General features: G+C 38.7%; 1 long non-coding RNA gene across 1 annotated transcript in view; it reads left to right on the top strand.

The window, feature by feature from the left end:
• Positions 1-651: 651 nt before the first annotated feature.
• The window catches only part of LOC137144437 (uncharacterized), a 183110-nt gene continuing 158862 nt past the window's right edge, over positions 652-24899 (top strand). The window contains exon 1 of the long non-coding RNA XR_010917401.1: positions 652-667. This is a non-coding gene — a long non-coding RNA (uncharacterized lncRNA). The remainder of the gene's footprint in view (positions 668-24899) is intronic.

Raw genomic sequence — 24899 nt, forward strand, 5'->3', positions numbered from 1 at the left:
TTTTTCTTTTTCAAAGAAATTTCTTTTTGCAAACACTTAAAGGTGAACTTACTTTTAAATAATGTGATTAAATCTATCAGCGAAAGTATTATAAGGCCAACACACTTGTGGGCATTAAATCATTGTTAAGCAGTTTTTATGGTGTCCATTTGATGCAATGCAAAAAAACCCCCAAACAAAACAAAACTGAGATCTGGAGACTTGAAACTAAGCTAGAAGATTTAAACATCCACTTTCCTATTTTTAATTTTTCCATGCTTTACTCCCATTGTAAATCATCTTTTCATAGGAAACATCAGATGACTTACCTTTTTTACTAATATTGCGGTGGCTCCTATTTTTTTTTAAGACTATCTAGGAGGATTTCAATAAGGAAACAGTTAAGGACTCAGCTGCATTATCTCATTTTAAAGGGCATGCAGTAAGTTGAGAAGGAGAACAATACAGTATGTTCATTGAATATATTTGCAGTATGGAGATTCTGCTGTACAGTATTTCCCTTGTATTTCTGAGAATGTCTTCTATCAATTATTGCATCTACAGTGTGAATATTTTTCTGTCCATATTTTTTTTTAGTAAAATGGCATTTTATTTTTAGATGAAAGACCCAATGAGTCCCATCTACCGTAGTGGTGCCCAGTGGAGCAGCAACAGCACATCCAAATAGGTAACACAGTTTGTCTAGAATTCAGCAAATTATTTTTCACAGCAAGCTTAGGACTTTGTGAATGGGGCAGCACATAAGGGGTTATATGAATTTACGTATGTTGGAGCACAAGCATGTCACAGCTGATATTAATCCTTAAACCGCCTTTTGTTTTGAAGGTTCTTGTTTGCTGCAGGTATCTAAATTTAGCCATATTTTTGTCAGCTAGAACTTATGTTACAGAAAAGAAGGCTAGCAAATCTCAGCAATGTCACACTTTATTAGTCATGCAAGCACTTAAAAGCAAGGTTAGACACACAATTCTAGAGATTTGTGGTGGCAGTTCTTTAAAAATGCCACATTGAGCCTTTTAGGATTTTCCTCCTGAAACTGGACCAAGTTAAAGCATTAAATTTATGAACAATGCAACTTTTTTTTTTATGTTTGGAAAAAGAATATTTAAATCCCAAAGAAAAGCTCAGCTGGTGTTGTATGCTTTTCGTTGCTGCAGCATTGAGTCCATCACATTTTTTATCAGGTTCAAAAGAAGAAAATTTTTATTTGCTGATACATTGACACTTTGATACTTTGATTTGAGTGACTTCTGTAGACTCTCAGTGCAGGTTGGCTTACACAGATAAGCTAAACGGAACCATGGCGTCAAGTTTTAAACATTCTCTTTTTATTTGTTTATTTTTGATGTTTCTGTGTAGTCTGGGTATCTGTCATTGTTGCATTGTTCTGTTCATAAAGGTTAGAAGCCAGAAGACATGCTATTAGATGTTAGGTAGCCAGTCCAGATACTGCAATTCTAAAAAAGGACTTGGCTTCTATGTGCAGAAACTGTTGTTCAAGTAAGGATATATTAAAAAATGAACAGCACCGTGTTTATCATTGTGAGTTGTTCACCTTGGTGAGTGCAAAGGAAAATAGCTAATCAGAAGTGGGTTTTTTTTCTTTATCTTGGCCTGTCTTTAAATTTTCACAGGGTGTACAGAATTAATATTAGAGATTAAAAACCACAGGCTCACCAAATACCACCAGCCCAAACATCCCTGGGCCTATTTCTTTCTTTCTTTCTTTCTTTCCGCTTATGATAGATTGATCATGAGAGAATTGTTACTGGTTTCCATGTCTCTTAGTTAAAACTCACACAAAAAAGTTTCAAGTGTTTGTCAATAATACTAAAAGTTTTAATTCAACGTAAGCATAAGAATAGCATCCTTCTATAATATTAGTGGCCTGAAAAGTGGATTCCCTGGCATCCTGCCAGTCTGGCTTGGCCACCAGACAGTTTTCCTCTCCTTTGTGAATTGAATAATAGACTCATGACTGAGTATAGTTACCACTCAAGTCAGCTTCCAGCCTGTAGATCAAGCAGCCTGGGAGGTGAAATTGGAGAACCCGGGAGCTGGCCAGAAACACATCCTGGTGCTGATAGATGCATCAGGAGGACACAGGGCTGTTGTTAGCAGGCAAGAGGATGGTGTGGAGAGGTAACACTGGGACTTTGTTACCTATTATAGCCCTGAACTGGACTGCTTCTAGGATCTGAGTTGGGGACTGGTGGCCTTATCTTTTGTTTTGCTGTTGGTGTTTTTTAACTGTTAAAGAAACTGTGCCAAGGGCATTTGCACCTTTTACTTTCTGGCAGCCGTAGTAAAGAAATCTTTCTATTGATTGGTGTGCATGAATGTTTTTGGGAACCCACTGAGGGCATGATATGGAAGTCTAGTGCTTGGAGTGCCTACACTGTTTGCTTTTGACACTCAGCATTTTACCCACTGCATAGGGGACTGGTGTACTGCAATATCACCCAGCAGTAGGGTTGGTTACAATACTTGAAGATGCCTCTGACTCATGTAAATCATCCCCTATGAAGCCAATGGGAGTATTTGTATAAGAATTAGTTGGCTATGACAGGATTGCAAGATCAGACCTTATAGTTCTTTGGTTACTGAGGAGGTGCAACAAATAAGCTTGACAATTCTAGAAGCTGCTTCTTTCTTTTCCAAGGAAGGGCACCATATTCTGGAAGTGCTCCAAGCTGGGTGGCTGCAGAAAGGGACTGATGAACTAGTTACCTGTGCTCTCTCATTGTGAATGGAAGGAAATTATTCTGCTGTTGGAGAACATGACAATAAGAGTGGAGATGGGCCAACAGTGATGCATCTACCCTGAACGTTGATTTTTTTTTTCAAATGAAAAGTTCGGGCATTGTTTTCTTATAAGTGTGTCATCGATTTCAAAACTAGCTGGCAAAGCTACAAAGAAGCAGATCTAAAGGTATTTTTTTAAAATGGAATAGATTTGAAATGTTTCAGGCTTGAAGACTTAATGGTAATATTTACTCTTGCCTTTACATTTTTTTTTCTTAGCTGGCTTTCACACAGTCCTCTTCTCTTTAATCTCAAGAATGTGTATTCTTGTGTAAGATAGTTTTTCTTACCTTCTAGCCAGGTTTATATAAAGTCTCTTGGTCCTATATCATTAATAGTACTGAGAACTGTTCTGCCTTGGATAGAAATCAATGTGAGCAGAGCAGAGAAATATTTGTACCTGTGATTGTTTTAATACATGCCTTCCCCCATCAACTAATGAAAGATACAGATCTTGAATATGCCCCCACACTCCACCAGAGTTAAAGATCTCCAGGTAAAATATTTTGGTTTGGTTCATTATGGGCTTAATCCTGTCAAGTTCTGAGCACAGCTGACTGCCATAGGAGTTGTTGGGAGCCAAAGTCACTCAGCACTGTGTAAGATTGGACCCTATAGAAATATGCAGCCAGTTATGACACTTGCATATGGATTCAAATTTGGATTCTGAATTTGCTGTGGTTTGGGCTCCACCTTTACTATCTAAGTTGTATAGTTATAACAGTGATTTTCTGCAAAATTCCAAGTCCTAAGCTGTCAGTACATCATGTGCTGCTGTTTTTGGCCAAAGGGAGGTAACAAGTGTTCTAATTAGTGTTCTACTGATTAGAAGTAGAGAGGTGATTTTTACCTCTGTATATGGCAGTGGTGAGACAATGCTAGAATATTGCATCCAGTCCTGGTAACTTACCAGGAGAGATTTAGGGCTTGTCTACACAGTGAGTTAGCGCGCAACAAGCCAGGGTGTGAATCTGTAGTGCACTAGCTTGCTGCACCCTAACTGGACATGTAGAACCTGCAACAGTGCACTAAAAGTTCCTATAGAAGTACATCTAAGCACCCGGCTGAACTTTTAGTGTGCTGTTGCAGGTTCTACATGTCCAGTTCACAAGGCCATTTAGCGCACAGCTTGCTGGTGCGCTGTAAATTGACACCCTGACTTGCTGCACACTGACTTGCTGTGTAGATAAGCCCTTGAACACAATCTGTTCTCAAAAAGAAGATTGAGAGGTGATTACAGTATATGAGTACCTTAATAGGCAGACAATATCAGAGACTGAAAGGCAAGAACCAATGGCTGGCAGCTGAAACCAGACAATTTTAAAACAGAAATAAGCATGAATTTTAACAGTGAGGTTGATGAAACATTGGAACAAACTAGTAATGGAAATGATGGATTCTCCAGCTCCCTGATGTCTTCAAATCGAGGCTGTTGGATGCCTTTCCGAAGACATGCTTTAGCCAATCACAAACAAAATATATTGGGTTCAGTACAGGGGTTAATGAATGAAATTTAATGGTCTGTGATAGACAGGAGGTCAGACTAGATGATCTAATAGTACTTTGTGGTTGTAAACTCTATGAATCAGTATCAGATTTGCTTATGTTTACAGCTGGCCACTTGCATTTCTTATAACAATCTAAGTGAAGAGGAGCTCTTTCACTATTCCTGGAGACTTAGAACAGTAAGTGTCCTAAACATACTGTAGATAGAGGTGAAGAATCACTTCCAAAAGAGTCAAAAGTGAAAATGTAGTTCAAGTTTGTCAAGCAAAGACCTCTCCTGCTTCATTGTAATTATACTGAATCAGATTTTTCTGAAATAATTACTACCAGAGAAATGTAATTATGGATTGTGGTCTATGGGTTAGATAACTCATGAGAATCTATTATAACTCCTGGGTTCAATATACTGCTCTGCTGCTGATCTACTGTGTGACTTTGGGAACTATCGCCTAGTTTGTCTTTGCTTCTGACCAACCATATTTAAATTGGCTGAAAATGTGAAACTGTAACCCTCTCTGAAACCCAGGTACGTGCATCTACATGTTAATTTGAAATCATATCTGATTGTGTACCTCCAATTCATATGAAAGCTGGTGTTCATTTTGATTACATTTTTGATGTCCCCTTTGCAAAATTGGGGTTTACCCGAAATAATGCTGTACTTGGTAAACCACTCTGGAAGCCTTAGATGTGTTGAAGTGGAAAATATTAGTAATAATATCAACCTTTAGAAATCCATGAAGATCCATTTAAACTTCATTTAACTTTCATTAGTTTCAAATAAAATTCTCTCTTCAAATCTGTTTCCTGGCACCTTTACCTAACAAATTCGCTTGATTACCCTGGGAAGATAAAAATCCAGGTAATTTAGGCTTTTTTTCCATATACATAGAGAGAACTCTCTCAAGACACTTAGCAAATGATTTTCCCCATTGTTCTAACCTCTAGCCTTCTATTGTTGGTTCACAATATCATTTTCACTATATTGGAACAATACGTTGGGATGACAAGGTGAGCCACAAAATGTGGACATGCACACAGAAGACAAAATCAACAATATAAAAACTTTAAATACAGATCAGTACCTGTGAATAAAGGACTTGTCAAAGGTAATTAAATTATGATGATGTTGGCCAAATTCATGAATATCAAACAATGAAATGAAAATTCCATTTTTTTTACCTCTCTCCCCAGTTGTAGAACTAAGACTTCCAGTTTCCCAAAGTATTCTATTTTCAAAAACTGCTGCAACTATGAAACATCAACATCGGTGAATTGCACTTAACGTGGTTCCCAGTAACAGAATTACAAAGGCAGCACAATGTGAATTTGTGGGGAATTGAAGCCTTGAGGCTGTTATCAGCATCCCTTGATCCCTACCTGGTTACAGAACCTCATCTCTCTGTGCCAAATCCCATTAGGATACCCCAAAATGACAGATGGCTCTGCCTAGCTGCCATTCGGCACAGATGTGATCCCAGTTTTTGGATAAACAATAGGGCTTGTTGTTGTATGTAGTAACCTAAATTTTCCTGGCATAAATGTAATGAATGCCATGCTACAAGTAATGCAGGTTGTTAATTGTCTGTATTTATTTATTTATTTTTACATTGAGAATCAGGGCTTCGGTACATGAGAAAGCTATCCTATTGTAAGGTAAGGTGTGAACTTAAACCATTATAACTGTACCAGTTTAACTCCCTGTGTCGATACTCTTACTCAAGTACAAGAGTGACTTTTTTCTTTTTCCAGTTTAGCTTATGTCACTTTGAAAGCAATTTAAACTAAGCTGCCAAAAGGCACTTGTATTCTAGAATAAAGACTAGGCACACAGGGAATCTTACCAGTATAATAATACTGGTATAACTGATGAAACTTTTCCATGTAGACAAGGCCGCAGTCTATTTTAAAAATATATTCAAGTAATTGTTAGTAAATGTTTTATCATGTTGTAAATATAGGATTCTTAAAAATACGGGAAACTGGCCCAACTAGTGTGTGTAATAATTCAGTCTTCTGCATCACACAGCTGATAAACAGTAGACGTCAGTACAAAGTAATCATTGACCGCATCATGGTCTAAGTGCCTTGCTGTTGTAGGTATTTTAAATGTAGGACCATATTGTGGCACTCGGCCATGGTGGTGGCTGGGGATCAGGGTGGACCTATGTGATCCCAGCAGGAGCACTACAGAGGGATTGTGCCTTCTCCGTGCCTCGCTTTCTTGGAGTATTTTGCCCAGGGGCACTAGCAGTGGGTGGTTCCTATGGTTGGAGGGAAGCGTAGGCTGTGATTTATGGCTGGAGGACACTTCTTGCACTCACCTTCTTCATCCACCCGGCTGCCAACCATAATCTGGCTACAGTGTGGTATTTGCCCACTTTTTAGTGGCACGTGCTTATAGTAGAACTTAAGACCACACGGCTCAGACTCTCAAAATGACCAGTGATTTTGGGGTGTTCAAGTTGAGACACCTTAAGGGAATCTGCATTTCCAAAAATGCTGAACCACTTGACTTCTGAAAATCAGACCCCTTCAAGGTGTTTCAACTTGAACATCCAAAACCACTAGTCACTTTGAAAATTTAGGTCACGTGTGAATATGCATTAATACACAAAATCGTGTGCACGGGTTACATGAATTTTATTTTTGCACTTTATGTTCAATGGAACTAACTTGTTTCTGATCTCTAGTTCTGAATCCTGTTTAACTGCAAAAGTAAAGGTCTTCATTTTACTCTCAAAAAGATGATGTACAGCTTGGAGGGGTAACATATAAACTCAAAATGCATGCAACAAATAAAAGAATAGTTTTCAGAAATACAGTTTGCTACAGAATTAAGATGGAAAAGTTGCGCTTTCAGGGAAAGATGAAAAATATTATTTCTTAAGGGAATTGAAGAAAAAAAAAAGCGAAAGGATCCCTGCATTTATGCTGTTATTGAAGATGATGGAAATTTTTAGTCAATTCAGTGGGGAAGAACTAGGTCCTAAATAAGATACTGAAACAGTACTCAGTGAATCCTAGCAGTGGCTGACTGTACTAGGGGACCAAACTTTAATATTTCTCAACCAGCACAATATGGGAAAATGATAATTTCTTAGATCAGCACAGAAATACTTACCAATTGATTTCTACAGTTCTAGTGTGAACAGTTGGACTTACTTGTTAGTTTTCAAATAAGACAAATAAACCTCCCATTTACCAAGAAATCCATTTTTGGACTTCACTTAGTTTGAAAAGGAAGAATGGACGACAGTGCTACCAGCCGATTATCATGGCCAAAATTGTGGTAGTGAGCTCTGCTGATGAAGTTTTTGGGTCCAATCCTGCTCCAAAATTAAATAACGGAGGAAAAACTTGAAGGACGGGGCATTGTAATATACTTGGGGAAAAAAACCAAAATAGAACAAACAACCTTAAGTTCTGCTTCGAGACATTGTCCCTATGTGCAGTGCACTTCAGTTACTTCATGTTGTGCATGTGCTCCATGCACCCAGGACCAGAGATTTTTCCCTTGCAATGTCTGTCTGGTCTGAACATGCTCTGCACTAAGGGAAAAAAGTGGGATGCCGGACCACCACCATCTTATTTCTTTCCTACTGCTTGTAGTCTAGGATGGAGTGTTCGTGTTGACTTCTTCAACTTTTCTCTGTAAAAAACTTTACTTTTTTTTTTTTTTTTTTTTTTAAACGTTCATAGTAAGCTAGTTTTTAGTATAGTTAGTTAGGAGATGGTTTTGGAAACTCCCTACTTTTGGAAACTCCCCCTACTTTTCGATTCCCTACTTTTGGAAACTCCCCCTTTCAGGCTGGGGAGCTGTTGCTGTTAACTCCCTTTTCTGACCTTCCCATGATTGCGGGGGTGTATGTCAAGGATCTTGAGCTTCAAAAATTGCATGAAGTGACCCAAACATTTTCCACTCATGGACTTCCATGACACCTGTTTGTACTGCCTAGGGGAAACCCATATCCCTTCAAGGTCCAGTATCTGTAGGTTTTTCCTGACTAAGACTAAGAAGTTCAGGGAGTTTGAGCTCTAAAATTTCCTCATGGAGAAAGCCATGAAGGTGAGAATAACCTCTTATTGGGGAGATACCTGTATGTTGGCCTGAAGAACGTAAGAGTGGCAGATATTTCTCCGCAGAACATGAGTGGGAGCTATAGGTTACAAGTCTCCAGAAGATGTTTCAGTGTTGTGTCTCCCATCCACAGATCTCTTCACATTCCATATGAACAAGTGCAAGGAATTTTGCTCTAGGGGGTTGCAGCTCAGGCTGTCTGGGTGATGTGTTTCTCATACTATGGTCAGAAGTGTTGCGACATGCATTTTCCCAAATTCCTTTATTACGTGAACTGTTGAGGAAAATAAGTCTAGACATAGTGCAAATTACCCTTGTAGCGTGAGATTGGGCCCGACAGTTCTGGTACCCTTTACTTCGGCAACCAACTGCCCATTCACCTTCTCCTAATAGGTCAGCTATTAACCCAGGACGAAGGATGGACTAGCCATCCCCAACCCAGCCACACTTCGCCTGAGGACATGATATTTGGATGGATGCCAGAGACAGAAAAGGCATATTCAGCTGATGTCCAGGTCATCCTGAGAGGCAGTAAGAAATGCTACAAAAGAAAGTGGAAAAGATTTATTTTGATCTGACCAATGAGGAATTTCTCCTTTTTATGGGCAAAAATTTCAGATGTACTAGACCATTTCTTTCTCTTAAAATCATTGGGGGCTTTCTAGTAGTTCCCTCAAGCTACATCTGGCAGCCGTCAGTGCGTATCATTCACCAGTAGATATCTACTCTGTATTTTCCTACCCTGTCAGTGCCCATTTCCTGGAGGCCATGATTTGAGTTTTCCTTCTAGAGGCAAAGTCTGTACCAGCCAGGGATCTGAACCCTGTTTTATCAACCCTCACTAAGTCCCCTTTCATCCTCTGGCATCCTGCCCTCTGCTACATCTCTCTGTGAGAGTAGTGCAGAGCACTACACATAGGGAAAACACAAGTCAAAGAATACAAGATCCTACAAGGGAAGCAACCTATCTGTTTGGTTTAAGAGGAGTAATCTAGGCAAAGTTGCAGGGAGTCTGGAAATATTGCCTCAAAAACTGTCAAATTCAGTACATTGCTGATATTTTAAAATCTCTGATAGGTACCACAATGTCATGCGGATACTGCTGGTAAGGTACGGTGTTTAATCAAGTTTGTTACAGGTGAGCATAGCTAGGTTCTCATTAAGCAGTACAAAGAGAGAGAATGATAAAGTGCCTGTTGTGAAGAACTTAAAACTCTAAAGCCCCTGTCCTGCAATGGGTTCTGTACAAGTTAATGGCTTCATTGTGGTCCTGTTTGGTCCTATAAATGGACCAGAAATAAAGCACATGGCAAGATCAGGCCATAAAAAAACAAAAACAAAAACAAAAAAAACCAAGTGGCACCGAAAGGATGTGGAAGGATACAATCAAACTTTGTATTTACACAAATATGCACAATTTCTGTTTCTTGCTGTTTTTCCTTTTATTAACAAGTCAGTATTCTCTCTGTATCTTACTATAACCACTGTTTGACAACTGACTTATACGCCTTGTGGGAGAGGTAGGTCTTGAGGGGTTTTTTTGAAGGAAGAGAAGGCAGTGGACTGGAGTGTTACAATAATGCAAGACTGGCGCCTTCAAGGGCTAGGCTGGGAGCTTTGGTGTCCCAGCAAAATGAAAAGGACAATCTAGAAATGTTATGGAGCAAGAAGCAGCAAGATCTGAATTCTGATTCCCCAGATATGCAGATAGTTCACTGCCCTTCTGCTGTGAAACCCTATGGGGGTAGGTTATGAAATGATATCAAGTATCTGCAAATCTGTGCCCTATATTTGAAAAACAAAATGAAAATAAATGCATCGATCCACCCCATAGGTCTGCATCATTCTGCAGTAGGGGTACATACACCACACGGCAGGATGCTGGGACATCATGGACAAGCAGACACCAGCCATCTGTGGTGTCCAGGAAATGCAAGGGGGCGAACAGAGAGTTAGAAATCACTTAGATGCAGAATGCTCTTTGACCCCTAATGTTTGGAATAAAGGAGCACGTAAAACTTGCCCATATATTTAGTTATCTTTAAAAAAAACCACCACCAACAACAACAACAAAAACACTTTCTGGTCATGTTGAACTTGTACTCTCCTTAATGTTACAATGGCACACAATCGCTTTAGAGCCATTGTATTTGATTTCCTGGCTCACTTTTGGTGACTGCCATTTTGCAGGCACAAATTAGTGTTTATCAAGCTAGTGACCTGAACTACAGGCTCAGACAGCTATCTAAAAGGTATATACTGCACCCACAACTACCTGCTTATGCAAAGTGAAGGTTCCAAAAGGGAGACTGAGCCTTTTAAATTTGACCTCACATGTGCCAAGTAGAAAAAAACAGAGGTAAACTGCCTCCTGCTCGTCACACTCCCCTTTTTTAAGAAATACAAAGCAGTTTCATGTTTCACACTAATGAAACACAGCACACTCTCTTTAATAGCCATCCTCTTAGCAAAATGACTCTAAAGTAAGATTATAGTGAGGAGCAGTAGGAGAAGTATATTTCCTTTTTTAAAAAAACAAACAGCTGGCTCTTACTGATGTGATCACCTGTACTCAGACTGGTAAGAGAGAGAACTTGAACAGAAGAAAATCTCTGCTCAATTTGAAGAAAATGTTGGGGCTGCAATGGAAAACACTTGGTTTATTAGCTTTATTAATTGGAATGCTGAGGTTGTTTTGAGTTTAGAGTAAGCATTCTGAGTGTTGTTTTGTTCCTGTTGTTAAAACTTTGCTACTTAACTTAAAGGAAATTGGGAATGATTTCCTGGCCTTTGATGGCATAGTCCTGTCCAAAGTTACCTTCTGGGTCTCATACAATACTTGTAAAACATAATATTTGATTGTTGAAGTGCATCAGACTTGTCCAAGAGTCAGGTATTTTCAAAACACTTCACCAAAACGTCCAGAATTGTGTTTGACCACCCCACCCTCCTGCAAGGTCTTGCTTTTTCCCACTCATTATCCTACTTTGTCAAAAACCTCCAGTTTACTTTTCAGGAACTAAGTATATAAACAATTCCAGCAAATGGTTTGATTAGCCTCAAAGGCCACCAAATCTGGATCCAGACTCAGATTCTGAAAACCTCAAATTGTGAAGCTCTTTAGATCAAGAGTTGTGAGTGGGCCAAGTTAAAATATTTTTTCCTTAAATGCTAAAGCAAATGAATTGAATACTCAGTTCTGTAGTCCTTTTTGTGAGCATACATACACCCCTCTCCCCACTAAATGGTTATCACAAACTAAGAAGAGCGATTTTTGTGAGAGCCTGTTTGCAAGGTAATACTGCATGTCATAGCATCACAGTATCAGATGTATGTTTCATTCTAGCTATACTGGACTCATCACCATTGTATCTGAAAGCTTCTCACCTGAAATGGCTTTCTTGTAGGAGGCCTTTTACAAGTATAAAGCAACGCAGACATATTTTTAATTCTATCATTTGAACCAAATTGAAGCACTTAATGTTGAACCCTTGCTATGGATGATTTTTTCCACAGCTATGAAGTATTTCATGCTTACAGCAGCCATTGTACTGACATAGTATGAAACTTTTCAGTTACTATAGTTGTAATGTATTTTCAATACAAGTATTCAGTACAAGCATTCTCAGCTGCCAACAGATGGTGCTGGTGTGACTTACACGTTCCTTGCCCAATATGCAAATCTAGCTTCAGGCAAAGAGCTTCAGGTTTACCTCAGTGCACATAGATATGAACTGATAGGCAGAGGAGGTTTCTAGTAGGATTCTGTCAGGTTTTTAAGGGATTTCAGGTGGCTGTGTTGTATGTATGTATAAATAGAAACCCAGTATGTGCTCTCACTGCATATCACTAGGTTCCCCCTATCTCTACAACCCCATAACTTCCTCTAGCCTTCTCTTCCCCACCGCAACCATCCTAATCCAAGGCAGGAATTTGCCACAGGCTACCTATTTGTGTGGTTCTTGGGTCTCTGGTGATTCCCCTGCATGAGTGAGGAAGCCCAGACGTGGAGCTTTCAAAGCTGAGAAGGTTAGCTGGGAATTTCATCATCAGCCTAAGGTGGAGGTTGTGGATGGCCCCCTGCGGTGACAGGTGTGTTGAAGTGTGGGCCTATACAGCTGCACTGGGAGCCCCAGGTACGCGTACCCTGTTAGATCATCCAGACTTGTGTTTGGAGGCATGGGGAGAAGGGTTGGATGGGACAAAGGGGAGAAGACTGCTATGCCCATGTTACTCAAGTCACTCAATGGAATCTTAGCCCAGTAATTCATTCCCACATACGTCCTTCACTCCAGAAATTAGTTAAGAGTGACGGTACCCAGTCTCATGGAAGTTGTACTCGTTTTGAAGCTGTGCAGTGCTGCTTAGTTGGAACTTTGGGTCTGTCTTGAACACTGGCAACAGGAAGGGAAGTTGCTTGTAACTTTAGCATCCTTTCTCTTCCTCTATTGTCCTGTTCAGTTTCATACGGCTCTAATACACGTAACAGTTGTATCTCGATGCTACCATTAGTAAAATAAACTATAGAGAAGCTTTAGGGTGAATAGCTCCCATCCATCATTGGAAAGTATCTTACTATACCATTTATTAGAGTGGTTAGATACCAATTAGTACTGGGTATTAATTCCAAAAGTATTGTAATGCAAAATGCATCAATTTATTAATCCAGCAGAAAGCATCATTTATAGGATTTCTCTTCTACTTTTCATTTACATCTTTACAATTAAAAAACCTCCAGCCCATTACAATTATATTTACTTTTTTGTATAATTTTTTTAAATATTTGATATTGATGCATTGATCAGAATGAATAGGAGAGTTTGCATTTGTAGTCTTAGTCTCTTTGAGATAAAGCTGCTCAATGCATCAGCCTTTGAAACATATAGTGATGGTTTTTAAAGTGAATTTAGACAACATTCTGAATTAAATATTCATATTTAAGCTTTTATAAGGCAATCCAAATAAGGCTTTAGTTTTTCTTTACTGAACACAGCACACTTAATTTTACTCAGCCAAATGTAACAGCTTTTGGCCCAGTAGGTACTAAACTGTGGTTTTATGGGGAAAAGTGCTAGTACTCTATGATCCCAACGCTGTACAGCTCAGGAGGGCAGAACCAAGATGGTGTAATCGGAGCCATGCATCTCCTGGGTTCTCGAGCTGCAGACGTTGTGCAGCTGTACACCTTGATCCCAAACTGCAGCAGTCCCGAGTGGATCATCCAGGAAACAAGGACAACTGAAATGCAGAATACTCCAGTCACATGTCCTTCTTCTCCCAGGCAAACTGGGCTGTGATGGTGACCAACATAGGACTATTACTACACCAGGCCTACACCAGGAAAATGCATCTGCACGGGGAGAGTTCTTGGTTGTGGCGACCCACCTGCCTCCCAAAGGTGGAGGGGGGGAGCATAAAGAGCTTAGGATGCAGCTCTGAGCCAGGGCCTGTATAGTAATTGCTTTTCAAAATGGAACTGCAAATGGTAAACATTCGAAGGAATACTGTGAGTTACAAGCCTGATTAACATAGTTAATTAATCACAGATGATGTTTGTAATTATTCATGGGAAAAGAAACTAAAAGCACAAAAACTACCGAGGAAAGGAACTAAAAGAGCACAAACTCCAAAGACATCTATTCCTGCTATTCTTCACATTAAATTATGTTTTCACCAAATAAATGTATAGCTTTCAGAAACATGCAGATATATTACTAGCTTGAAAAATCATACACAGAAAGCAGATAGGAAGATCTTTTTCAACGTTTGTCTTCCTGGTGCACATACCTTAATTATATTGTTACAACGAGACAGAATTTTTGGTATCGGGTTGTACTGTATTATTTGAATAAGCTGCAGTCAAACAGTGGTGGTTTAATACAGATTAGCCTGCTTTAGGTGTAAATTATATTGAAGAATGATACAAATGTCTTTCTCACTTTACTTCTTTTTAAAGTATGAACGGCATTTGGACCTGGATTGAAACTATAGATTTGTCACAAAATTCACAAAATTAATAAAACAAACAAAAGAACAAGCTTGGCAAGTGTGGGTTTGGGTTTTGGTGTTTTTGGGGGGCGGGGGGAATGTTATTTAAAAATATAACGTGTTGTCGATTCTTCCTCACTGTGGCAAGTGGAGTTAATAGGCTTTGTGGAAATATATTGTGATGCTTAGGAGGAAGCGTTATCATGTTACTTGGGTGGAGCAAAGGGGCTGGGTGAAGAATGGAAATGGACAAGAGCAAAGAAACCGGCAGACATGTTGGAATTCCAAGGCAAGGACAAAGATAATTTTTTCATAGCAGTGGCCTTCAACCTTTCCAGACTACTGTATGCCTTTCAGAAGTTTGGTTTGTCTTGCGTAGCCCCAAGTGTCACCTCACTTAAACACTACTTGCTTACAAAACCAGACATAAAAATACAAAAGTGTCACAATATACTATTATTGAAAAAATTGCTGACTTTCTCATTTTTACCATATAATTATAAAATAAATCAATTGGAATATAAATATTGTACTTGCATTTCACTGTACAGAGCAGTATAAACAAGTCATTGTCCGTATGAAATTTTAGTTTGTACTGACATCTCTAGTGCTTTTTATGCAGCATGTTGTAAAACTAGGCAAATATGTAGATGAGTTGATGTACCCCCAGGGGTAGGCGTATCCCTGGTTGAGAACCACTGCCTTAGAGTGTCTTTTCTAATGAATGAAATAACAGCTTCAGTCAGCTGCTCTAGGCAAGCAGATTAGATTGATGACAGTGGGCTGGTGACTACCAGTAAAGTGGTTAACAATCTTGGCCTTGAAGTGGTTATATATAGGCTTCAAAGTTGACGTGCTATAATGAAGAATGGGAAGCCCAGGCACTTCTCTATGTAATACTGTTTCAAAGTCTTCAGTTGCAGATGCAAAAAGAAATGTTTGCCATCTTCTCACCGGGAATGGCTGTAACTTGTTCTTTTTAATGGAAGTTGAGATTCTATCCTGCTCTGTAGGGAGGTCTTCAGGTAAAACCTTTCATTCATAGATTATATGGGTTTTCTGAATGGCCAAAAGAAACTGTAGGCTGGCAGTTGTCTGTCTCTTGTGCTGTGTTGCTCTGACACTCAGGCTGTCTGTTTTCCATTCAGTTGCACTGTGAGTCTGACACGAGTGCTGGGGAAAGAAAATAGGAATTGTTAGGAACCTGATGCTCATAACATCCATCCAGGGAAGGGTTGCTCCTGGCATCAGGTGGTCAGGTTCAAAAGGTCAGCCTCTTATAACAATGCTATGCCATTTCTAGCCTCTGATGCACAGCAATAGGTTGACAACTGACCGTGATAGGATTATAGGGCTTCTCTGTGAATCGTATAGTGTGTTCCTTTACTGTGCACTGTATTACAATATAATATCCCATGAATATAGTATTAAAAATCTGAATGTTCTTTTTCACATGATATTAACAAAAAGATGACTGACCATATGTTAAAGGACATAACATCATTATACGATCAGTACTTGTCTACAGACCTTGGTACAATATTGAAAGAACAGGGTATGTAGGCGCAGTACTTCTTGTACCATGCTTTCGTAATAACTGATGGTTATTAATGAATTCCATCATGTTGGGAAGTAAAGTATTAAATCAACAATGCAAAGATCCTTGGCCTTTGCTGTTTGAGTCCAAAGAAATGAGAGTGCCTGTTTTCTTCCCTCCACCTTTTTTTTTTTTTTTTTTGGATGCCAAGGGGTAGGTGTTCAGCCACCTGAACGCTACAAAAAGTATGTGTCAATGAATGCATATAATGTGATATACTGACGTTACTTTAAGTGTAAGGGCAAAATTAATACTGCTGGTACCATGGTTAAGGTGTTTGATGAATTATACCTCATAAGAAAGCACTTGAAGCATCTTAGATACACCAGATCTGAGCACTTTTATGCTTCATGCCAGCCGGCATTTAAAAATGATTGATTAAGCTGATATTATCTGAGAAGACTGCCACTGCACTATTCTGCCATGTTACAGGAACAATATCTCAATTTAATGGAATAGATGGCAAGTTGCAAAACTACCAGGTTTATATCCTCCTGAATTAAGTTGGAAAAACATACACAGCTTCCAGGTAGTAATTGTGTAGGGGTAGGGAGGGGAAAAGTATCAAAGAGAAGAAAGGGGAGGGATTGAAGGATGAATATGGTAAAACAGGAATTCAAACAGATGTGGCAATTTGTTTTATAACATAATCAGAAAATGCTACTTAAAATATCTCATTTGTATTCTGTGTCAATGTAATAGATGTAAATCTTTCGGTGAGTTAGTAAGTATTCATTTGTGTTGTCAAGTACAAAAAAGCATATGATCCATGAAAAGGTCACAGCGATTTTTTTTTTAGGGGGAAATGATTGGATTTTCTGGAACTGTATTGTTCAGAGTAGCCTCACATTTTAGTCCATTCGTTCTGTGCCTTTCCCTTTGACATTTTATTGCTTCATGGGTTTTTTGGGGTTTTTTTTAAGTTCTCATCATTCGCATCATGGTAACTGGCCAGTGAAATGTCTGCTATTGAAACTCACTCGCTTGCTGTATAAAATAGCCATATGTCTCACGCACACAGGGCAATTGTAAAATCCCCAGAGTCCTCTAAAAAATGTCCTGAGAAATAGCAGGTAATAGAGGACTTAAGGCCTGATTCAGAAAGTTGGTGGGTACTTGCAGCTCTGACTTCAGTAATAATAATTATAGGTACGCAGCACTTAACAGCATCAGGTCTTTATTACATTGTGACACTCTGTGTCTGGAAACAACACCCCAAAAAACCCCATATTCACCAATGTCATATAATTAGGATATGTTCTGTACAAAGTATGCCGTGTTTGGTATTATTTTAAAAGTCATGATCTGCTAAACATTAATATGCCATTGGAGTCTATGTGCTGCCATAGTATGTGAAGTTATTTAACATTATTGTAGATGCTACTAGAATGTGTTGTGAGGTTGGAACCACTTAACCCAGTTTTTCAGGTACAGCACTGAAGTGGCCAGAGGTGCTAATGGCCCATCAAGGAAAGATTCCACTACCAGGGATTGCTTACAGTGAAGGCTTCACTGTAGGACGCACGTTCGCAATAGGGTTGCTTGACCAATGGGAAGCAGCTGCCATGTCACATGCATGGACTGTTCTAGCAAGCTGAAACAGACCATAAAAGGGGGACAGTGATAGCTTCACTGGGCTCCACTCCCATACAACTGAACACATGAAGAGTTGTCTGGAAGACCAAAGGACTTTGAAAGAGAGGAGGGGAGTCCCAGGCAGGGAAGGTTGCTCAGCCTGCGTTGAAGAAGCTGCTTGTATCTGCTAACAGGGTTGAAATGTTGCTAAGTCAAATCTCGTTAGTGTGTAGAACTTTGACCACAATTTTATGTTTATTTCTTTTGGTAACTACTTTTAATCTCTTTAATCTCTTTACACTTACCACTTATAAAGTGAAGTATTTGGACAAATTCTGCTCTGTAACAAAAAGCTGGTACACATTCCTTCAACTTTGAGGAAAGAGTGGACTGGATAATAATCTTCACTGGTCAGGCTTTTTGACCAGGGTAAGATGGTATAGTCCTGGGGAGCCAGCTGGAGTTTCTCTATTGTTGGTTCGTGAGTGGCTGGAAAGCATTAATTGAACTAAGTTGAGTGTCTGGCACACCTGCTGGTGGGTTGGGTGATAACAGAGCCTGGAGAGTCTGGTGGAGAGCTCACCTCAAGCTAAATAGTTGATAACGGTACCCAGGGGTTCCACAGCAGCCAGGTGGTACCCCAGGGGTTCTGCATACATCACATTTATCGAGAGAGTAGTTCACTTCAATGGGACCGAATGGGCACAGGCAGAGTTTGGCCACTCTTTATAAAGAATGGAAATAGTATATTTTCAAATTATTCTGACAAAGGTCTAAAATTGGTCATCAGATAAATTTTAAGTGACCTCAGGAGGATGAATTTTACGTTACATAAATATGATTGCTAGGGTGCAGAATTTAAGGGAAACACAGAATTAAGAACTATTTCAATTTAAAGAGTCAACCGAAAAGACAGAAAAGATTATTGACAGTGTTATCATACGTTATCTATTCTGAACTACTGTACTATAAATATGCATTTAAATGTAATTGTGCTAGTACTGCTGAGTCTAATCATGATTGGCCAATCTGGCAATGGCTCAGATCAAGATTCCATTTCAAAATTAATCCTTGAAATTTAGGAGAGGAGAGATTTTGGTGAGGTTTGGAGTGTTTCAGATGGCTGTCTCTACTTTTAGACCTGTAGTTCTGAAATGGAGCTAGATGAGCTGGCAACAATGTCTGAGTAATATGAGAGATGATATATATCATGTGTTTCCCACTTATTGTTTAACTCACCACAGTGTAACAACAGTATTATTTTTCTTTAGGTGGTATTAAATTCCTGTGATGATATTAGAGAGGAATAATCAGGTGGCATTGACTGTACAGAGAAATGTTAAGAAGATCAAAATGCTACCAAAATATTACTCACTTCGATATGTGCTACATAGACTCTAAGTCTGGATGTATTGGTCAAGTGTAAGCATGAAAGTGTGGAACCCATTGGGATGGGGCCAATCTCTTTAGCTCCAAAAGGCAGCTGAGGTTTGGAATGACTGCCATCAAATTGTGTAGGGGTGACTGCCATCAAAGGACAGAGAAAGAAGTTGTCAACCACATATTTTCAAGGCATATTTTAATGTCTGTATGTCTTACACAAGTGTTCTATAACATGGAGAACACATTTATTTTGTCTGCTATTAGGTATTTACTTCTGCAGAAGATAGGAAACTGGTTATGTGGACCAATTCTTGACTCAAACCAATTCCTGTTTCTTTCACACATTTCTCTGCTGACTTCTGAGCTGTAACATTCTAAATCACCTATTTTTTAGAATGTGCTGCCTCTAGGAATGGTTTTAGGTCATGGAGAAGAAAATAGCATTCAGCTGTGGTAAAATATAGGCACAAATCCTACCTGTGTAGGCTCTTATATGGCCTCTATCACTATAGTATTTAGTAAAATATTGGCATTACCCAGAAATGAGCATGTATTTCCATATTAGGACATAACTCTCATTTAATCATGCAAATCTGCAACAATTTGATTTTATTGAAAAGCCTTTGCAATAGATTTCATAGTTTTATTAGAAATAATATATCCATGTAAAGTAAAGTAGTGTGCCTAATAATGAGTCTAATAATGAGATCAGTTAATCTGCAATCTATGCTGCGATTTAGTTCAGCATTTATTAATACCTGTGGCTGTCCTATTGTATCTTACTTATTTGATCCACTGCATCCATTATCATTTGAAATCTCCCTTAAAAGAGAATAACACTCTGAACTTTAAGTCAAAATATAGTCTGAGTAGATTCATCTCCAGATTCCAGAACCCTTCAGGAAAAAATCAAAACAATCACACAAAACTCTACGACAGACACAATGTTTGATTTTTCTAGGAGCTGCTGCCTTTTGCTCTCCTTCTCAAATGAGTTGGCTGGGACACAGGAAGATCACACTGCAAGATAGAAATCGGATGCAATTAGAATCCCAAATTGGCCTTGTTTCCCATCTTTTGCTCTAACCAATGGACAGTGCAGACTCACTTATGGGGATCATATCTCAGTTGGTAGCCACTATATGAATTTGCTGCTGCAAGTTTTATCTTTTTCTTTGAACTTTATGAAATGTTGAAGCTATGTACACATAATTGTCTAGGTCTCTCTCTCTCTGGCTCATCATACCATATTCCCAAAGCCCCAAAATCCATCTCCCTTAAGTGACTCTTTATTGTGTATCAGTAGTAGTGTGTGTGTGTGTGAATACACATTACTGTGCTCTGCAGTAATTGTCTAAAAGAGCACAATTTACAGTAATACTGCATCATATGGGGCTATTTGTATTTAATGATTATACAGTACAACTCAGGACTTAGAACTAATGTTTCCCCCGAGCTGTCAGTCCCTGACTTATAAAGACCTGGGACTTGAATGGAGATGGTCCAGGTAACTCATGAGCCACGTCTGTTCTACATGTCTCCATTAAATCCTAGTCTCATACTTCAGTCTTATTTCATCTTCCTCAGTGCATTCCTTCCATCTGTTTTCTGACTAAACAATTGAACGCTTTCACCTCTTCAGTTCTCCTTCTTTTTCATTTTTCATTTTATTTTACAAGCTAATATTCTCTTTTCTTTTCTTCTTTATTGGATTTAGGTTGTGAGGTTGCAAGAACTTTCCATTGTGAACTCCTGCATTAGTTTATTTGTTCTGAGATTTTGATTTGACTCTGCTGAAGTCCCTTCACAGTTATGTTTTACAATATGAGTATCCCTTCTGGTCCAGCTACTATTTCAACTTAATCAGTCTGCTGAGCATGGTAGCAGCAACAAAGGCTATTACAAAGCCTGGAAAACCAATTAAGTACAGTTATCCTCTGAAAAGTGACTTAAAATAAAGCATCATGGGGTTCCATACTTATTTTCTCTTAATGACTTTGTCAATTCTGTTCACTTTAGAAATCAAATAATTGTTTTTCTCCCCCTACTGGCTGACTCCAGTGACTGTATAATTTAGTGCTATTGTACCACATAGCTAAAGGAGTTAAGTAACTCAAATATTAGAAGCTCATATTCTTGCTGCTGAAATTCTTGATCCCCACTGATAACTGTGGGGTACCTATATATGTGTGTGTCCATGGTACGTGACAAAATTAGCTGCATGGACTTGGGAAGCTGTTTGGCCCTCTTACTAATTTCAGATGTAACTCAGCAATCGCTTGCTAGATGCCTTGGCTGAGATTCTTACCCTAACAGAGGCCTCATTCACCAGCCATTGTAGAAAAACCAGGCTTATAACATCAATGAGAAAGGGGAAGAGGGAAAATGATAGAAAGCATTGTCTTGTGGTTATGGTATTGCCCTTGGAGTCAAGAAAGCTGAGTTCAGTTCCTGACTCAACACGGTCTTCTTGTGTGACCTTGGTCAATTCACTTAATCTCCCAGTGTAAATGTTAGCTGTTTAGATTCTAAATTCTTTGGCACAGGGACAGTTTCTCACTATATATGTACAGCATGTAGCATAATGAGACCTGAACTGCCTGGGTCCTCTGTGTTACTGCAACACAGAAAATAATAAAAACAGAACTAAAATTTAAAAATTTAATTCTGAGCTAAAGATGCATGTGTGAACAATGGGTGGCTCGAACATAAACTCAGCAATCTGGATCCAGGATTGATAATCAATCCATACCCTTCCTGCTTCATAACGTCCTCCGTGGTATTACTGATCTTGCCTTCAGAATGTAGTGGACAATTTTGTTACTGATGTGCATTGCCAGATAAAATCGGCAGTCTCTTATCGAGCTGATGTGGCTCTGCAATGATGATTATAATGCGTAGTTCTTATAGAGCAGTTTTCATCAGTACATGTCACAATGCTTTGCAAAGGAGGTAAGTATCATTTTATAATGCAAGCAACTATTGACACAGTAAATTATGGTGAATGAAATGGTGTCAGTTTTACATAGCTACCTTTTTGGCCATCATTACCATTAGCTGAATTGGTAAGGAAACAATGTATTGTGTAACAACACCTACCACATGTTAGCAGGAGTAGAAACCAGGGCCTTTTATGATGCGGGACACTTTCACTGGAAATAAATTAGTAACTCTGGTAGCTGTTTGCAGTAGTGGGCTTTCATGATCTATGTGGACGAGCCATTAGAACGCAGCATGTCTCACAGTTACCCACAAGTGTATCATCCAGATAGTATTTACACCAATATTAAAATGTGAATCCCCACAGACCTTATGTTATGTGAGACCCCAACATACAGGAAAGATAAAAACAAGCTTCAGGGAATGGGCTAAATATTACTTTTCTTTTTTTTTTTTTTTTTTTTTTTTAACTTTCTGCGTAAATGGTTGGGAAAGATAAACATCAGCAACATATTTCTTTCCTATATACTTTTCAAAACAGAGAATTGGCCCAAAGTAAATTTAGCAAACAAAACAAGAATTAGTATTTTTGTATATTTACTGTTTCTGGAAAGACTATAGACTGATGCAATAACAGCCTCCCTGAAAAATATCTTACATGTGTATTCTAGAATTGGCTGTAATGAATATTCTTATGGAAGCTCAAACATATTTAATAAAATATTATGGTATTTATTACTGCATAATCATAACATTAACAATTCTCATTCCAATTCAAGTGATATTTAAACATGTCTAATCCTGAATCTTTATGTATTATTTTACATACTACTAAAACAGATGCAAGCAACTGTAGGGTAAACTGCAGATTTTATGTCTTTAACTCTTGGGCTATGTAGTAATTTGCTTTGTTGTCACCACAAGCTTCATTGGCTTGGCTTATATCACTTTTTTACTAGGTGTTTTTGTCACATATTCTTAATCTCCAGCTGCACGTTCTATAAAGAAATAATGATCATGAGAAGGAGTAGTAAATATGTTTCTTGGTCTTTGGGAAGCTCAGGGCCATTTTCTCTCTTATGTACTTCCAGTCTTCAAGAAACATATTCTAAGTCTTAAAGAAATGTTAAGCATTGGCTGTACACAAACAGCAAATCTTCCTTCTCATGTCATACTCAAAGATGATCATCTGATTCACACTGCTTGAAGCAGCAAAGTATGAAACTGAAATAGGTTGAAATTTACAGCTTCATCTATTACATATTTTGTTCTCCATTTAAAAAGATCCATGGCCATTTAAATGTAATTGTGTACACAGAGAAAGGATTTTATGTACTTATATATCTTTTCCTGATTAGAGCTCTCAAAAATAAGGCTTTTTTAAAAATTAGAAACAGAACACTAAATGGAGAGAGACTGTATCAATATGAAACAAACTGTCAGGAATCTACAAATATAAATAGTTTTTAGCAAAAACATATAATCAAGGAGTACTTTCAACTATATTTGGCATTTTTGGAGCAAGAAAAGTGTGGGTGCTTCATTAAAAAACAGCATAGTGAAAAGGGAAAGAGAATGTTGAGCCTCTATCAGGAATGTCCTTGAAATGAACATAGGAGATCTGAAGGGTGTGTTCATACTATTGTGGTGTTGTGTAATATATTAAAAACCAATATTATTTTTTTTGTTTTAAAAAGCAGGTATCAAGCAGGAAGCCATAAATAATATAAGGGAACGCTGAAATGCCATGCACAAAATTATTTTTGATCCAAGTGAAGACCATAAAATATTAATCTTTTTTAATATACATGAAATTAAACATAGTGAAACCATATTTAGATCCTTTTGTGCCCCCTCACCATCTAATAATGATTTTAAAAATATATCCTGGCCTTTTGGCCATAGTTCTAAGGACAATTTTAGATTAACCGGTACGAAATGGCCAATTTTAAAATTGTACTTTACTCAAATAACTTATGCAACAAAGCATACCTGAGTTGCCATGCGGCCGGGAACAACCATAGGACACTCATTCTCGTAGTGAATACTAGGTGTATGGTAAAGATAACCCTTCCTGGCATGTAGCATGCTGTTGGTACTAAGCTTCTTCTGAACCTTGGGGAAAGACTGAGTTTGTGAAATAATGAAAGGTATTCCATCCTCCTGATTGCAGATGTTGTAAGGTACATTGATGTTGGCCAAATTGTGGGTGTTGGGGGGCGGGGGAGGCTGAGAAGGCAGCCAAGAATGAAGCCTTGGTTAAAGCCCATAATGGAATGCTTAAAAGTCCCTCTCTCCAGCTCCGCTGTGGGGGAGAAAGAAGAGCATTCATTTTTGTATTGTGTTCTTTGTCTAGTGCCGCTTTTCTCTTTCTCCTTTTCTGCGCCATACCACACTGAATCTTGAGCATGTTAAAGAAGCCAAAATTGAAAATATAATGGGGGGGGGGGAGGGAATAGCAGTGTCCAGTTCCAATGGTGTGGTGAATTGGCCCAAAAGCTAATACCACCCATAAGCAGAATGAGGCGCTTGCTGCTACAAGCATTTGTTTAGTTGCCAGTGTTGTTTTCAGGAATGGTATCCATAGGACTGAATACATCTCCCAAACACCAGCTGTAAATGCAGTTACTAAATGCCTACTTCATAAAAGCACATCTAAATGCAAATGGCCCAGTGTTCTTTTGTATACAAAGCTATGGGGGGCGTAGGAGGGTGTATAAATCATTTTCAATTTGGTTATGATTGATGGACTGTCCTCCATATCGGGGGAATGTGAGGGGGGAAAAAAGAAAGAAGTCAAAGCCTCTGATTTTTGTTTCAGTGATAGCCAGACACATACATCTGTGCACAGAATTTGGCACTCTGTAAGGCTGAATTTGCCAAACCAACACAAGGAACTGGTATAACTGGGCTCTCCTGAAATGAGTATGTGCATGAAAAAAGTACAGTAAACCTCTATTGATCTGAACAGAATGAGGTATTAGAAATGTATTTAGATACCAACCAGGGTTATATTGAGGGTTA

The sequence above is a fragment of the Emydura macquarii genome, unplaced genomic scaffold (genome assembly GCF_026122565.2).
Source record: "Emydura macquarii macquarii isolate MOO-44397 ecotype Brisbane River unplaced genomic scaffold, CSIRO-AGI_Emac_v2 contig_3451, whole genome shotgun sequence".
Lineage (NCBI taxonomy): Eukaryota > Metazoa > Chordata > Testudines > Chelidae > Emydura > Emydura macquarii.